The sequence below is a fragment of the Mus caroli genome, chromosome 2 (assembly GCF_900094665.2).
Source record: "Mus caroli chromosome 2, CAROLI_EIJ_v1.1, whole genome shotgun sequence".
Classification (NCBI taxonomy): domain Eukaryota; kingdom Metazoa; phylum Chordata; class Mammalia; order Rodentia; family Muridae; genus Mus; species Mus caroli.
This window is the reverse complement of record NC_034571.1, coordinates 122,562,621-122,580,820: the sequence shown is the minus strand read 5'-3', so window position 1 is coordinate 122,580,820 and position 18,200 is coordinate 122,562,621.

The window sequence follows — 18,200 nt, the reverse complement described above, 5'->3', positions numbered from 1 at the left end:
GGTGGTTGTGAGCCACCATGTGGTTGCTGGGATTTGAACTCAGGACCTTCGGAAGAACAGTTGGTGCTCTTACCCGCTGAGCCATCTCACCAGCCCGGAAACTATTTTCATAGAATAATAGGCACCTTATAACTTTTATTCTATTCCAGAACTACATACTGTATATATGCATCCCCAGAGAACCTTCCAGTCTCCTCAACATGACTATCATGTATTATGGAAGCAAATATGAGGATCCAATTGTATAAATGCCAGAACAATGCCAAATATAACTATAGTTCATAAAAATTTTAAATTAATATGTAAAGAATTATAGTTATTTACTAAATAAAGATTTGAAAATGTCCTCTCTCTCTCTCTCTCTCTCTCTCTCTCTCTCTCTCTCTCTCTCAGTTTTTCAAGGCATGGTATCTTTGTGTAGCCCTAGCTGTCCTGAAACTCACTCTGTAGACCAGGCTGGCCTCAGAGATCTCCCTGCCTTTGTCTCCTCAGTGTGTGCCGCCAGTTCCTGGCCTAATTTCTAATATAGTACATATCATTGCAGTTCTCAAAACAGTTTTAAGAACTCTTGATTTTGAGACCATTATATACTAATATGCAGTTTTAAGACACAATGCAGGGAAGTCCTGTGGAGCAGTGCATCCCAGAACTCGTGGGTTCAGATTCATGCTCAACATGCTTTAATGTGTGTGCTTATATTCAACATGTCAACAGTTCATCTCCCTCATGAGCTGTGTTATAAACACACATGAAATTTCCTGAGAACATGCCTTCCTCTAGGCAGCTGAGCCATTTAACATCCCCAGCCGTCTATCTACAAGTGAGCTGTGCTCCCGAGTCTTACTTTTCCCTGGTTCTCTACGTTTCGTCTGAGTTATCGCTATCTTTTAAGAAGTCATGGTGGCTAGAGCAGATACCTCCCTGACTTTAATTTGCATTGCCCTAGTGTGTAATGATGCCGAAAACATTTTCACACACTTACTTGGCAACTGTAGATATTTTCTAGTTCAGTAACTCCTTATATCTTTTGTCCATTTTCTAATTAGATTTTTTTATTCGAATTTCGAGAATTCTTTGTATTTGTAGGATTTCAGTACATTGTCAGATATGTGCTTTGCTAACACTTTCCCATTGTTTCTATCCCTTTCCTTGTATCTTTTTCAGAATAACAGGTTGTCTCTTTGAATGAGCAGCCTTCATCTTTTTTTTTTTTCTTGGCTAGATTACACCTTGAGGGTCGGCTAACAACATCCATCCAACCAGCCTCCTGAAGACCTTCTCCTGTGGTTTTCTAAGTGTAGTGTAGTGATAAATTCACATCTAATCTTTCACCTATTTTGAGTTAATTTTTATAAAGTTTGAAGTTTAAATTGAGTTTCATATTTATCTATGAACATTGCTGTGGTTTGGATATGCTCCTTAAATTCTATGTGTTCAGTATTCAGAAAGTCAGGGATTTTGGGGGAGGTTATTGGTTCTGCTCATGGGTTAATGGGTTAGTTTCCCTCTTTCTTTCTTTCTTTCTTCCTTTCTTTCTTCCTTTCTTTCTTTCTTTCTTTCTTTCTTTCTTTCTTTCTTTCTTTTCTTTCTCTCTCTCTTTCTCTCTCTTTCTCTTTCTTTTTTTTAAAGACTTATGTATTTATGTATTTATTTATGTATGTATTTATTTATTTATGTATTTATGTATGTATGTATATGAGTACACTGTAGTTGTCTTCAGACACACCAGAAGAGGGCATCAGATCCCATTACAGATGGTTGTGAGCCACTATGTAGTTGCTGGGAATTGAACTCAGGACCTCTGGAAGAGTAGTAGTTGGTGCTCTTAACCTCTGAGCCAGCTCTCCAACCTGGGTTAGTTTTTTCTTAACGGGCTAACTTACCCACCTTCGATAAAATCCAGGTTCTTCAAGGACACTTGAGAATTGAGCACGACAAACACATGCATCACTGAGGATGTTTCTGGGTAGCTGCCGGTGCAGGGGGATGCTGGTACCTTTTCTTCTCCTCCCATCATTTCCTGCTTTCCAGGCTGGGGAGGTGAACTCGACTTGGGTGTTTTTGGCTTATACCTGATCTAATTCTTTTTTGCCCCAAGTTGATGTTCAATCAGCTGCAGAGGGCTTCTTAAAACATGGTTGCTGATTTCACTCTCAGAGTTTCTGACTTACGATGCTATAGCAGAGGAATCTGGAAACACCCAGAGGAATAGACCTCTGGCAGTGTTGATTACATTAATCGAAGCTGGAAGACCTGATCACTGTAGATGGCACCATTCCCTAGGCACGGGATCCTGGACTGTATAAAAAGTAGAACTGAGCTAAATGTCAGCACGCATGCAAGCATGCATTAACTCATCGCCCTGTGCTCCTGACTGTGGATGTAATGCAATGTAACTAGTTACTTTAAATTCTTGCCACATGACTTCCCCATAATAATAGACTGTAACCTGGAAGTGTGAGCATAATCAACTTTTTTGCCTTAGGTTTTGTGGTTAGATTATTTTATCACAGCAACAAGAGAAGAAAACAAGACAGTAGGTTTGGAAGAGAACCCAAAAAACTCACTTTTCTGACAAGTTTCCATGTGTACTGATCGTCTGGGAGGCATATTGGTCTTAATTATGGCTACTTTAGATTGAGAGATGTCCAAGAAACTAGCAAAACATGGATGTGTCCATGGGGACACAGAGAGGGCTGACTAGGGAGGAAAACCTGTTCTGAAGATGGAAAGGTATGCCCCATAGGTCAGGGGCTCAGAGGGGTTCCTTGCCATCAAGAGCTGTACTTCCCTGCCNCCCCCNCCCCCNCCCCCGCCACAGTATCCCGAAACCTCTCAAGTGATGAGTCACGACAAATACCTTTCCTCCTTTCTGTTGTTTTACTTGAGGGTTTTGTCACAGTGACAGAGCATTGAGAATTTCCACTTATGATGGTTCTAGTACAAGCGTGAATAGACTGTGTGGAAGGGATTAGAATGTTCTCTGCCATGGGTGTCCCTAGCAGCTTGATTCGTTAGCTTCACTTAACAGAAAAACCTCTGAGTATGTTGCTAAAGGGGTTTTCAGAGAGCTTCGGCTAAAGTGGAAAACCCTGCCCTGAGGGTGGGAGGCACCGTTCCACCACCAGCTGACGTCCTAAACTGAGAAAGCTAACTACCAGCCTTCCTCTCTCTTCGATTCCTACCTGGGGGCGCAGTGTGATGAGAGCTGCGGCACATTGCTGACATCATCACTTCTCCGCCATGATGGACCGCGTCTCTTCTTAAGCTGTGCACCCCAAATAAGCCATTTCTTCTTTAAGATGCTTTAGTCAGGCATTTGGTTACAGCGAAGAGAAAATGGTGATACATTCTGCAAATGAACAGACTCCAAAGGACGTGGCTTATGGTGTTTTCTGAAATTCACAGAAACGTAGTGGGGAGTTCCTTCCTTCCTTCCTTCCTTCCTTCCTTCCTTCCTTCCTTCCTTCCTTCCTTCCTTCCTTCTTTCTTTCTTTCTTTCTTTCTTTCTTTCTTTCTTTCTTTCTTTCTTTCTTTCTTTTGGTTTTGTGAAATAGGGTTTCTCTGTGTAGCCCTGGCTGTCCTGGAACTCACTCTGTAGACCAGGCTGGCCTTGAACTCAGAAATCCACCTGCCTCTGCCTCCCAAGTGCTGGGACTAAAGGAGTATGCCACCACTGCCCAGCAGGGAGTTCTTTTTAAAAGGCAGCATTTTATTTGTCTTGTTTTTATTTGTAACTAAAATCATGTAACATAAAATTTAGCACCTTAATCATTTTTCAGTACAGTTCTGTACATTCTTAAATCTATTTAAGAATGCCTGATTTAGGGGGACTAGAGAGAACTCAGCAGTTAAAAACACATACTCGAGCTGGGTGGTGGTGGCACACGCCTTTAGTCCTAGCACTTGGGAGACAGAGACAGGCAGATTTCTGAGTTCAAGGCCAGCCTGGTCTACAAAGTGAGTTCCAGGACAGCCAGGGCTACACAGAGAAATCCTGTCTCAAAAAAACAAACAAACAAACAAACAAAACCAAACAAAAAACATATACTCTTCTTGTAGAGGACCAGAGCGGTAGTCCTAGCACCTATCATGTCCTGGAACTCCAGATCTGACTCTTTTGGCCTTCAGGGGCCAATATCTATATAATATACAATATACAATATACAATATACAATATACAATATACAATATACAATACACAATACACAACACACAATACACAACACACAATACACAATATACAATATATAATGAATATAATATACATGTGTAATTATTATATGTCTATAATATTTTATATGTACATATAATTATACACATATACTTTTAAAATAATAAAATATAAAAAGAATGACTGAGTTTTGTCTCTACCATCCTCTCCTTAAATCCTCTTTGAACAATATGAAACATGCAACAGAAACACCATTTTCATCTTTGATAAAACTGGCAGGAATTACTAACCCAGAAACAGTGTGGATAAAGATGGGAGCTGGCTTGTGGAATGGCAAAGTTTGTCAGAGTGACAGAAGATCCCTGATGGTCCAGGAATAGAAGCTACTGAGGAACATTCAGTTCATCTAGAATGCTAGAAAGACTCAGGAGTTTGCAGAACCAGATGTTGAGATGAAGAGAAAGTAGGGTACCCAGACAACAGGACTGGCTTTGGGATGGGGCATCTTGTTCTCGTGAAGCCAAATATTTCTATTCCCATGGACTATGGACTTAATCTCTAGGAACTTTTGTTTTCTTTCTTTGAGACAGCATCTTTCATCGTATCTCAGGCTGGCCTTGAACTTGTTACCACAATATTCCAATACTCCTATTTCAGCTTCTTGACTGCTGGAATATGATGCTACGTTTGACTAATCTCTAGGAACTTAGAAAACATTTTACAGATTTAATGGCTAGAGATAGTCCTAGCAAATGGACAGTTAGGAGATAGAACTAAACATCAGAGTTAACTACAGTGCTATGTCCTGAATAACAATGCCCTCAACACTCACAGACCAGTTCTAGAAAGTTTCACGTCTGTGTTAGACTTTTCATTGCACTGTGAAATACTTGATCACATTAATTGAGCATGGAAGACCTGGCCTCTGTAGGTGGTACCATTCCCTAGGCAAAGTAGGAAAGGTGAACTAAACCCTGGCATGCCTGCAAGCATGCATGAACTCATTGCTCTCTTGGCTGTGGATGTAATGCAACTAGCTACTTCAAGTTCTTGCTGCCTGACTTCCCCATAATAATTGAGTGTAACCTGGAATTGGGTGCCAAATAAACCTTTTTGCCTTAAATTGTGTGTTCAGAGTATTTTATAGCAATAAGAAAAGAAATTAACACAGTAGGTTTCTGGGAGAACTCAATAATTTCCTTTTCTGTCAGGTTTCCATGTGATGCCACTGAATAATGATGCCCCTGATACTCACAGACCGTTTCCAGAAGTTTCATATCTGTGTTAGTTAGAATTTTCATTGTGGTGTATAATACTCAAGAGAACAGCATGAAAGTAGGAAATGTTAATTTCAGGTCAGAGCGTTGGAGGTTTCTCTCTGCTCCGTTGCTATGGGCGTGGTGAGGTAGATCATGGTCATGACATCATGGTGGTAATAAGCACAGTGGGGCAGAGTTGCTCACCTCATGATACCAGTTCATATTGAGATAGAAAGGAGCCCAGAACAAGAAACTGTCCCAAGGGCATGTTCCCCAGTGACCTGACTCCTTCAAGCAGGCCCCACCTCCAAGAGTTTCTATTATCTCTCAATATCATCAGATGATGAACATATCCATGGATTAATACACTGATTAGGTCAGAGCCTTCCTGATCCAACCACCTCTCAGTGGTTGGGTATGCTGTACTGGCATCAACATATGGTCCTTTTTGGTGAAAAGGGTCTGTGTGAAGGCTTGTATCTAAACTCATTAACACCATATATAGGTTCCACTGGCCACCCACAGGCAATTGATTGGAGTGCATTTTTATGAAGAAATTCAACTATCCCTGATGAAGGATCTGTAGTCCCAGCCCTTGAGGCTGCTTCATAAAAGAGCTTGCTGGATGCCAAGTTGCTCAACAAATGACATGTGCCAGTTGTCACACAGTCTCTTTGCTTGAAAAATTTCCAATCAGCTTTGACTTGACTCCCTTTGAAATAAAGATTATCAGTCACTTGAGGCAAGTACACAACCCGAGTGAGAGAAGTCATGTACACCATCCTTGTGAGCCAGGGCTTGGCTGCAGCTTCTGCCTCTGCCTCTTCTGGGCCTGTTTGTGGATTGATTGGAACAGTGGATTCTTCCCCTGAAACTCCTGCACCCTTGGCAGTGGGATTTTGTGTCTGTGTCTCTGTGACAGGGGCTTAGTTCTGGGGTACAGTGTGATTCTCTGAGAGCCCCTAAGAAGTGATGGACCATTTACTTATTGGTTGGGTCTCTGTGTACTCTCCCTGGGTCTGTTCCTTAAGTACATTTTGCCTTCTATCCTCTTGAATGAATGAAGTACTTAGGATGGCTTAAGCACATCGTATGCCTCCAGTCCTCTGCACAAACAGCCCCTTCAGGTTTTCTCTTTTAGGTTGAGTTGATTTCTGCTCTTCCTACTAGACTCAAGGACAACATCTGGTTTCCCTGAAGTACTCAGTCTCCAATTTGTGGTAGAGGGTTCCTTAGCTTTTCCCCCAGCTACTTAGGTGCTTTCTCCATTCTCCTTAGAAAGCTGTATCTTCTGCGTCCGGATGAAAAAGCTCATCTTTCCCTGACAGTCCGGCTGCAGAGCTCAGCACCAAGCTCCTGGCAGCACCTGTGCTCTTTGTTGCGGGATGAAGGACTTGTTAATTGGGCCGAGAGCCGGACAGGAGCAAATCAGCTTAGCCCTTTGAATTACACTTCAGAGTTCAACACAGTGACATGAGAAAAGGGATAAGGAGATAGGGCTTGAATGAAGGGGCAGCAGTCAAGGGAGATTAATTTCCTGCTACAGGGATGACTGAGAGGCCAAGGAAGCAGCTAAGCTTCCTGCAGGAAGGCTCAGCCACACGGCTACTGTGCCCACCACATTTCCCGATCAGAAGTGGCCTCCCAGACAAGCTTTATCCTTTGATTTCCAGCATGGAGAACTTGAGATGAGAAACAGGTAGAGGTGGCTTTGTGAGGTGTCCCTAAATGTGAAGCACGTGTGAGAAAACAGAATGACAGAGGGGAGGGACAACCTACAGCCGTGCCACTCCAGGCATATTGTAAAGCAGGCTGCAGCAAAAAGGACACTCAAGTCCTCAGGGGACCTCTGGAAGCAAGAGAGTGCTCTTCGTCCTCTGTGCCCTCTCCTGTGTGCTCGCTCTGGGGGAGGTAAGGTGTGTGCATTCTGGGCTGTCTCTATGCCTGAGTTCTGCAGGCTTCTGAAGTTTCTAGAAAGCTCCAAGGTAGGATAACGCTGCAGGTGGATCAGGCTCCTGAGGTAGAACATGGTCATCGTATAGAGAACTGCTCCCCCCCCAAGCCCCCCCCCTCCCCGCCTCCATATCGGTTTCTCCCCTAACCTGTTTCTTTGGTTTTTCTTGGCAGGCTTGTGTACCTCTTAGTATTTTTGAGGTCATTTACATTCATTTATGTTACATCAGGGCTGGTGGCAGTGGCTTGAAGTCTCAACATGAAGAAAACTAAAGCAGAGTGTTTGGCTAATGCTCACCCAAAACCCCAGCACTGCATAAACCTGTGTGATGGCTCCTGGAACACCAGCACTCAGGAGGCAGAGGCAGGAAGAGCAGAGGTTAAGTCCTCATGGGATGTATAACCAGCTCAAACCCAGCCTGGGACACAAAAGAGCTGTCCCAAAAGAACAAAATTAAAATATGGTTCTCATAGATATGAAGGTTCTTTCAGTAACTCCTGCCTCATACCTTTCTCTACTGGGTGCTTAAACTATAGTCAGTTCTTGGACCCCTAAGGTCCTGTGCAGGCCAATTTCTATAGAGTTTCATTCCAAGTCTAACCTGATAATGGAGCCACATCACAGGGTTGTTGATTAGATTAAACTATATGTATTTAGTGTCTCATTTGCAGCAAATGCTAACTTCTTTCTTTCAGAGTTTTAACATAATTTATTTTTAGAGTCCTTTCAGGTTCTCGGCAAATTGCCAAATTCTAAACCAGAGTGATACACTTGTCGTAATTGATGCAGCATTATCATTTAAATTCATAACTCACTTCAGGTTCACTCTTGGTGTTGTACGTTCGATGGGTTTTGATGAAGTATGAAATGTATCTGCCACTAGAGGGTTTTGCAGGGTAGTTTCACTGAGAACAGTCCTCTGTGTTCTCCCTGGCTCTTGCCTCTTCTCCTTATGCCTGGCAACTACTGAACTGTAAATGCTTCTGAGAAACCAAATCTTTTGGGTTCAGACTCCATCTTAGAGAACCCAACCTAAGGTTGAATTCAAGTTAACTAACAGACTGGTACCTAGCACCAGTTTCCAGGCAACCCCCAACAGCCTGTGTCTAGCACCAGTTTCCAGGTTACCCCCAATAAGACTTGAGTCTAGCACCAGTTTTCAGGCTACTCCCCAACAAATCTGCACCTCCAGGCTACAAGTGCGCCCCTGACACTTCACTTTCTAACAAACCACCAATCAGGAGGGAGTAGAAGTTAAGTTTACAGCTTGGCTCCCAGTACCGCCAGTTATGTTAGAGGCCATAATGCACCCCCCATCAGATGTGTACCAGGCTAGATACCCCCTTCTTGTCTCTATAAATGCTTGCCTTAAACCGGGCTCAAGGTCCCCTCCGTTCTCCTACCTCAGAGACAGTGATGTGGCTCAAGCTTGAACTTAAAATAAAGAGACCCTAATGCAATTACACCAGAATTAGCTCCTTGCTGGTCTTTTGGGAGTTCACAAATGTTTCCTGGCACAACATTTCCACATGATGCCTTCCAAGAATGTCATATGTTGGAATCATACAGTCTTTAGCTCTCAGAATGGCTTCTTTCATTTAGCGACATGCTTAAATTTCCTTTATATATTTATATAGCTCGATAGTTGAGGTCTTGGTTCTGGATAATATTCCATCGTTTAAATGTGTTACAGTTTATCCTCCCGCTCACTTACCAATAACTATCTTGGTTATTTCCAAATTTCTCCATTATAACTAAAGTGTCTATAAACATCTATAAACATGCAAGGCTGTGCATGAACATAACAAAATTGCTGCATCATTTGGTGAGAGCATGTTTTATTTTATAAGACACAGGCAAAACATCTTCCAATATGAATGTACAGTGTTATAGTCCAAAGAACAATAACTAGAGCTCCTGCTGCCTAACATAGCATTTCACTGTGTCAGTGTCTGGTATTTTTACCACTAGGTAACAAAGGTACGTAGCTATATATATTTTTCATTGTGATTCCCCATTGGCGGCGTATGTGTGGGATATCTTTTCATGTGATTCTCTCTCTCTCTCTCTCTCTCTCTCTCTCTCTCTCTCTCTCTCTCTCTCTCTCTCCCTCTCTCTTGAGACAGGGTCTCAGTAAATAGCTCTGGTGGCCTGAAATTTGCTATGTGGACCAGGCTAACCTCAAGCTCAAAAAGGTCCACTGGACTCTGCCTTCCCAGTGCTGGGATTATGGGCATGTGGCACCATGCCTGACTTCATAGCCCCTTTTTTTTTTTTTTTTTCTTTTTTGATGAGCAAGGATATTTTCAGTATATTTTTTAATTTTAATGTGGTCCAGCTTATTAATTCCTTCTTCTATGAATCATGTCTTTGGTGTTATATCTAAAAAGTCTTCACCATACCAAACATCACTTGAATTTTTTAAAAGTGATTTGCCTTTTATTAGTTCATTGAGAATTCAGTACAACATGGTCATATTCACCCCTCCCCAAAGTTCTCCCAGATCCACCCTTCCTTCTTACCCAACTCCTCCCAGATTCAACCCTCCTCCCTTCCTACCCAACTCCTCCCAGATCCACCCTCCTTCCTTCTTACCCAACTCCTCCCAGATCCACGCTCCTTCCTTCCTACCCAACTCCTCCCAGATCCACCCTCCTCCCTTCCTACCCAACTCCTCCCAGATCCACCCTCCTCCCTTCCTACCCAACTCCTCCCAGATCCACCCCTCCTCCCTCCCTACCCAACTCCTCCCAGATCCACCCTCCTCCCTTCCTACCCAACTCCTCCCAGATCCACCCCTCCTCCCTCCCTACCCAACTTTGTGTCTTCTTTTTTCACCCATTAGCTCCAATTTGTGCTGCCCATATATTCTTGGGTGTGAGGCCTTCTGCGGGAGTCTGATCAACCTACTGGCAGCAACCCTCTTAAGGAAGTCTCTCTCTCTCTCTCTCTCTCTCTCTCTCTCTCTCTCTCTCTCTCTCAACAGCTTTCAGTTGCCAATAGATCCTCTGCTAGCTGTGAAACTGATGTCTACCTCCCTGCTCCTTGATGGGATCTGGGCTGACTTGACCTTGCACTGGTCTTATGCATGCTGTAGTAACCACTATGCATCCATATGTGCAGTTACCCTGGAATGTCTGGAGGACATGGTTTCCTTGTAGTCATCCACTACCTTTGGCTCTTATAGTCTTTCCATCTCCTCTTCACCAATGATTGCCAAGTCTTGGAAAGAAAGGGTGTAATATAGATGTTCCTTTTAAGGCTGAGTAGTATTCGCGACACCTTGGCCAGATGTGAGTCTCTGTGTTAATCACCATCTACTGAAAATGGAAGATTCCCTGATGAAGGTTGGGAGATTCATAACAATGTTGTTAGGAGTGAGTTTAATACAATGTCCATATTAGCAGAATAATAGTAGTCGGTTTTCTCTTAAGGGCCCGTGACTTATCTAGCCATAGGTTCTTGGCTCAACCATGGTGCCAGGTATAGGTTTCATCTTGTGGAGTGGGACCTAAATCCAATCAGAAAGTGGTATGTTATTCCTACAATGTTCATGCCTCATTACTCTAGTGTACATGCCTTGCCAGGCCAGCCATTGTTATAGCTCACAGGGGTCACACCTTGGTAAAACCGATGAGTAGTGTTCTTATTGGGAAGTGTCCATAGAACCTCCTAGCATTATGAAGGCCAGCCAGTAAGGATGAAAACTCCAGGTCAACCCAAGCATGATATTTCCACATTTGGTGACTCAAGAATGTGGTGTCCAGTAATAGGATCCTGCCATCCAGTTCTAGAGGGTAACGAATAATGTTGACCATAGTCTGTACTGTTTGAGGGCTAGGGGATTTCACTGGCCAATGACTTCTCATTTTATAGTTTTGTGTTTTACATTCAGGCATAAGTTAATTTTGAGTTAATTGCTATAAAAGGTGTAAGCTCTGTATCTAAATTAACTTTCTATTTTCACATGGTCTTAACTTGGGTTTTATTGCTGTGAAGAGATACTATAGCCATAGCAATTCTTTTTTGTTTGTTTGTTTTGGTTTTTTTTTTTTGTTGTTTTGTTTTGTTTTTTGATACAGGGTTTCTCTGTATAGCCCTGGCTGTCCTGGAACTCACTCTGTAAACCAGGCTGGCCTCGAACTCAGAAATCCACCTGCCGCTGCCTCCCGAGTGCTGGGATTAAAGGCGTAGCCATAGCAATTCTTATAAAAGAAAACACTTAATTGGGGCTGCTTACAATTTCAGAGGTTTAGTCCATTAACATCATGGCAGCAAGCAAGCAGACATGGTGAAGGAGAAGGAGGTGAGAATTCTACAAGTTGATCTGAAAGCAGCAGGGAGGGACTATGTGCCACACTGGGCATAGCTTGAACATATAAGACCTCGAAGCCCACCTCCACAGTGACACACTTCCTCCAACAAGGCCACACCTTCTAATAGTGCCACTCTCTATGGCCAAGCATTCAAACGCATGAGTTTATAGGGGCCATTCCTATCCAAATCACCACAGCATGTTCAGGTGTTTTAATATCTCTTGTTGAAACCACTTTCTTCTCAGATTTATTTATTTTTATGTATGTGAGTGTTTTGTCTGCATGTATGTGCTTGTATTGTGTGTGTTTCTGGTACCTACAGAGGTCAGAAGACAACATCAGATCCCTTGGAACTGGAGTCACAGATGGTGGTGACTCATCATGTATGTGCTGGGAACAGAACCCGGGTCCTCTGCAAAGGTAGCCAGTGCTCTTAACCACTGAGCCACCTCTTTGTTCCTGAGAAATCTTTATCCCTCCCTCTATTGTACCCTCTTTACTCTTGTGTCAAAGGCCAGTCTACTATACTAATGTGGGTCTACTTCCATGCTTTTGATTTTGTTCTCTTGATTTATTTGCATATTTCAAAACCCCAGCAAAAATGTCTTGATTTCTTTACTGCATAGTAAAACTTGAAATTAAGTAAGGTTAGTCTTCTAGCTTTTCATCTTTACTATAGTATTGCCTTTTCTGGGTTTTTGCCTTTGCGTTTGTTGACAGTAACAAAATTATTTGCTCTAATTTTGATTTTTATTGCATTTAATCTACAGATCAAGTTGAAAGGATTATCTTTTGTCAATCTGGAGCCTTTCTAGCCATGAACATGGGATGTTTCTCCACTGACTTAGCTCTTTGATTTCTTTCATCAGAAATGTATAGTTTTTCTCTTATATACATATATAGCATATATACATACACATATACATAATCATATGCACAAATACATATGCACATATGCATTTTATTGGATTTGCTAGATTATTATATTTTTAAAGTTAATATAAATAGTACTGAGTTTTAGATTTTCAGAATCTATGTATGCATTGCTAATACATAGGGAAGCTATAAACAGGCTTTATTATAAAGAAAAGGATGATTGAATGCATTTCAAAGTTATTCTTTTCTCTATTCCATGCAGGAATAACAAGGGATAATTTTTCTTTCAACATGCATGACAAGAACCTGCAGAAAAACCCATTTAAAAAAAATCCCTTTGCTCGTCATTGGGCACCCTGGAATTTTTAACACTTATTTGTGTAGACTTAATGTCCAGTGGCCTGTCAGTCACAGCACAGGTTTTCCTGGCCAGGTACTCAATCCTGGGTTTGTAGTCAGAGGAGTTTGTTCTAAGGAAAGTGCTTCGTTATCCCTGCTGTGTCTTTCAAGCTGTGGGGCAGCAGTCTGTGGTGATCTCACTTCTCCAACAGGAAGCGCTGTTGACTTCTGAGTTTGCTCAGCTTTTTATTGGTGGTATAGGACTGAGTGATGAACTGTAGTTCTTTACATGCTAGACTAATAACCAGAAGCCAGTGCAGTTTGTTTTTCTAAAAGTATGGAACATAATTATGAAACATAAATCTTTGCCATGGATTTGTAGTGCTGAACTCAATGATGTCACTTACTGCTGTCCACTGATTGTCATTGTCCACATCCAAATGTTTCCTTCATCCCAAACTGGAAATTAAGTGCTACATACTAACTCCCCAGCAAGTGACAACTTGATAGTATTATTGATTATTATTACTAGTGATTATTATTATATAGTAAACAACTATACAAATTTTATTTTTTTGCTAAAGATTTTTGTTTGTTTGTTCGTTTTTGAGACAAGAGTCTCACTGGTCTAGAACTCATAGATATCCCCCTTCCTCAATGATTCAAGTGCTAGGATCAAAGGCTTGCACCACAATGCTTAACCTTTTTAAATAAAAAAATGTAAATATATATTTAAATTTTTATTTTCTGGCTTCCAGTTTCCATCTGCACCTGGAACTGACCCTGTGCCACAGCTCTCAGTACCCAGATCCTGCCGGGAGAGAACTGGTTTCTCAGGAGTGCTGACACTCCTGAGAGCACAGGTAAGACCACCACTTCTGTTCAAATTCCTGGCCTAAGAGGGTCCTGCTGGGAGCCCTCAGGTCACAAGAACTGAGGATCAGCCTGGGACAGGATCCTTCAGGTTTCCATCTATGCCTGGAGCTGATCCTGTGCCACAGCTGTCCATACCCAAATTCTGTCTGGAGATTGCTGGTCTCCCAGAAGTGCTGACACACAGGCTTACAAGGAGGGACAAGCCACAGTCACAGACAGCAAGAACAGCTAACACCAGAGATAATCACGTGGAGGGAGGTAAGTGCAAGAACATAAGCAACAAAAACCAAGGCTACTTGGCATCATCATAACCCAGTTCTCCCACCACAGCAAGCCCTGGATACCCCAACATACCAGAAAAGCAAGACTCTGATTTAAAATTACATCTCATGATGATGATAGAGGACTTTAAGAAGGACATAAATAACTCCCTTAAAGAAACACAGGAGAACACATCTAAACAGGTAGAAGAACTTACAGAGGAAACACAAAAATCCCTCAAAGAATTACAGGATAACACAGGTAAACAGGTAGAAGACTTTAAAGAGGAAACACAAAAATCCCTTAAAGAATTACAGCAAACCACAACCAAACAGGTGAAGGATTTGAATATAAGCATCCAGGATTTAAAAATGGAAATAGAAATAATAAAGAAATCACAAAGGGAGACAACCCTGGAGATAGAAAACCTAGGAAAGAGATCAGGAGTCATAGATGCAAGCATCACCAACAGAATACAAGAGATAGAAGAGAGAATCTCAGGTGCAGAAGATTCCATAGAAAACATTGACAAAACAGTCAAAGAAAATGCAAAATGCAAAAAGCTCCTAACCCAAAACATCCGGGAAATCCAGGACACAATGAGAAGACCAAAACTAAGGATAATAGGTGTAGAAGAGAGTGAAGCTTTCCAACTTAAAAGGCCAGTAAATATCTTCAACAAAATTATAGAAGAAAACTTCCCTAACCTAAAGAAAGAGATGCCTATGAAAATGCAAGAAGCCTACAGAACTCCGAAGAGATTGCACCAGAAAAGAAATTCCTCCTGTCACATAATAGTCAAAACAAAAAATGCACAAAACAAAGAAAGAATATTAAAAGCAGTAAGGGCAAAAGGTCAAGTAACATATAAAGGCAGACCTATCAGAATTACACCAGACTTCTCACCAGAGACTATGAAAGCCAGAAGATCCTGAACAGATATCATACAGGCCCTAAGAGAACGCAAATGCCACCCAGACTACTATACCCAGCAAAACTCTCAATTACCATAGATGGAGAAACCAAGATATTCCATGACAAAACCAAATTTAAGCAATATCTCTCTACAAATCCAGCCCTACAAAGAACAATAGATGGAAAACTCCAACACAAGGAGGGAAACTACACCCTAGAAAAAGCAAGAAAGTAATCTCTGTCAACAAACCCAAAAGAAGATAGCCACACAAACAACAAAATAACAGGAAGCAACAATCACAATTTCTAAAGAAATGTTCAACATCCTTAGTCATCAGGGAAATGCAAATCAAAATGACCCTGAGATTCCACATCACACCAGTCAGAATGACTAAGATAAAAAACTCAGGCTACAGCAGATGCTGGCGAGGATGTGGAGAAAGAGGAACACTCCTCCATTGCTGGTGGGATTGCAAACTGGTACAATCACTCTGGAAATCAGTCTGGTAGTTCCTCAGAAAATTGGACATAGTACTACCTGAGGAACCAGCTATACCACTCCTGGGCATATACCAAGAAGATGTTCCAACATGTAATAAGGACACATGTTCCACTATGTTCATAGGAGCCATATTTATAACAGCCAGAAGCTGGAAACAACCCAGATGTCCCTCAACAGAGGAATGGATTCAGAAAATGGGGTACACAGTGGAGTACTACTCAGCTACTACAAACAATGATTTCACGAAAATTTCAGGCAAAAATGAATCTAGAAAGTATCATCCTGAGTGAGGTAACTCAGTCACAAAAGAACACACATGATATGAACTCACTGATAAGTGAATATTAGGCAAAGAGCGTGGAATACTCACAATACAACTCACAGACCACACGAAGCTCAAGAGGAAGGAAGACCAAAGAGTGGATGCTTCAGTTCTACTTAGAAAGGGAACAAAATAATCAAGGGAAGTAGAGGGTGGGAGAGACTTGGGAGGAAGAGAGGAGTAGGGGGAGAGAGGGGGCAGAATCATGTATGGGAGGAGATATACAGGGGTCAGGAAGTTGAACAGAGGTTGTAGCAATGGGGGATGGGGAACTGGGGGTAGCAACCAGAAAGTCCCAGATGCCAGGAAAGCAAGAGCCTCCCAGGACCCCACGGGGACAATATTAGCTGAAATACCCCACAAAGGGGAGGGAAAAGCTGTCAAGACCATATCCAGAGAGAGGTTAGTCATGGCTCTCCAGTTGAGGAATGGGGCTACCCAACCATCTCCAAAATTTTAACCCAGAATTGCTCCTGTCTAAAAGAAATACAGGGACAAAAAATGGAGCAGAGACTGAAGAAAAGGCCATCCAGAGACTGCCCCACCTGGGGATCCATCCCACATGCAGACACCAAACCCAGACACTATTGCTGATTGCTGACAGGATCCTGACAGCTGTCTCCTGAGTGGCTCTGCTAGATCCTGACCAATACAGATGCTCACAGCCAATCATCAGACTGAACACAGGGACCCCAATGGAGGAGTTAGGGGAAGAACTGAGGAGCTGAAGGGGCCTCATCTGGCATCAGTGGGAGGGGAGGCTCTTGGTCCTGTGAAAGCTTGATGCCCCAGTGTAGAAGAATGCTAGGGCGATGAGGTGGGAGTGGGTAGGTGGGTAGGGGAGAACCCTCATAGAAGCAGGGTAAGTGGGGATGGGATAGGGAGTTTGCAGAGGGGAAACACTGGGAAAGGGGATAATGTGAAATGTAAACAAATAAAATATTCAATTAAAAAATCATTTTCTGGATATGTTTTGCCTGCATGTACGTAGTGCTCCACATGTGTGCATGGTGCCCTCATAGGCCAAAATAGGTGTCAGATGCCCTGAAGCTTGATTATAGATTGTGAGACACCATATAGGTGCTGGAACAGAACCCAGGCCTTCTGCAAGAGCAGCCAGTGCGCCTGACTACTGAGCTGTTTCTCTAGCCCCGATGTATGTATGTATATAGTTTGTTTTTTTTTTGTTGTTTTTTTTTGAGACAGGGTTTCTCTGTATAGCCCTGGCTGTCCTGGAACTCACTCTGTAGACCAGGCTGGCCTCAAACTCAGAAATTCGCCTGCCTCTGCCTCCCAAGTGCTGGGATTAAAGGCTTATTTTTTTTTAAAAGATTTGTTTATTTATTATATGTAAGTACACTGTAGCTGTCTTCAGACACACCAGAAGAGGGAGTCATATCTTGTTACGGATGGTTGTGAGCCACCATGTGGTTGCTGGGATTTGAACTCAGGACCTTCCGAAGAGCAGTCAGTGCTCTTAACCACTGAGCCATCTCACCAGCCCCCAAGGCTTATTTTTTTAAAGTTATGTGTATGTGTGACAAATGTCTGTTTGTGTTGGGGAATGTGCACGTGAGTACAGTTGCCTAGAGAAGCCAGAAGAGGGTGTCTGATCCGTGAAGCTGGAGTTACAGGTGGTTGTAGCCAACAATGTGACTGCTGGGAACTGAACTTGGGTCCTCTGCCAGAGCAATTCTTCAGGCCTTGCCTCCTGCAATTTTTCCAGCAAGACATTGGGCATCATTCTCAAGTGTATGTGTGTGTCAGAGAGAGGATCATGACTACTTTGAGACGACAGAACTGATAACATCAGCGTGCGTTCTACAGAGATAAAGCTCAGGAATGGAGAGGCTGCGGGTGAAGCACAACGATGCTTCTTCCAGGCAGTGCAAGCAAATTATCCTCAAGGTTGGTCCTAAATGGAAGCATCGATCAAGGTAAATGTTCTGGGTCCTCACTGACTTCACCTCGCTGGTTTTGGTTTATTGTCTCATATGCTCAGCAGTGGAATCTTGAAACTGCCCGAGAGATGAGTAAGAAGACTCCTTGTGCTAATCTTATTTCCAAATGTAATTGGTGCCTGAATTATAAAGCTCTTGGCCTCTAAAGACGGGATGAACAGAGCCATTTATCCTCATAAGTGGGCCAAGGTGTCACTGTGATGCATGCCCGTGTCCCAGCAATGGAAAAGTTAGTGGAATTGGAACAATCTTTCTGGAAAGCAATTTGGCGATATGTCTCAAACATTTAAATTTGTGGATCCTATATTCCACTGGTTTTACTTCTAGAATTTAATTTATCTGAAAGAAATGACTGAACAAATGGGTAAAGGTGTTTGTGCAAAAGTATTTGGTACAGCTTTATTTATAATTATGAAAAATTGGAAACATTCTAAATGTCCAAAAA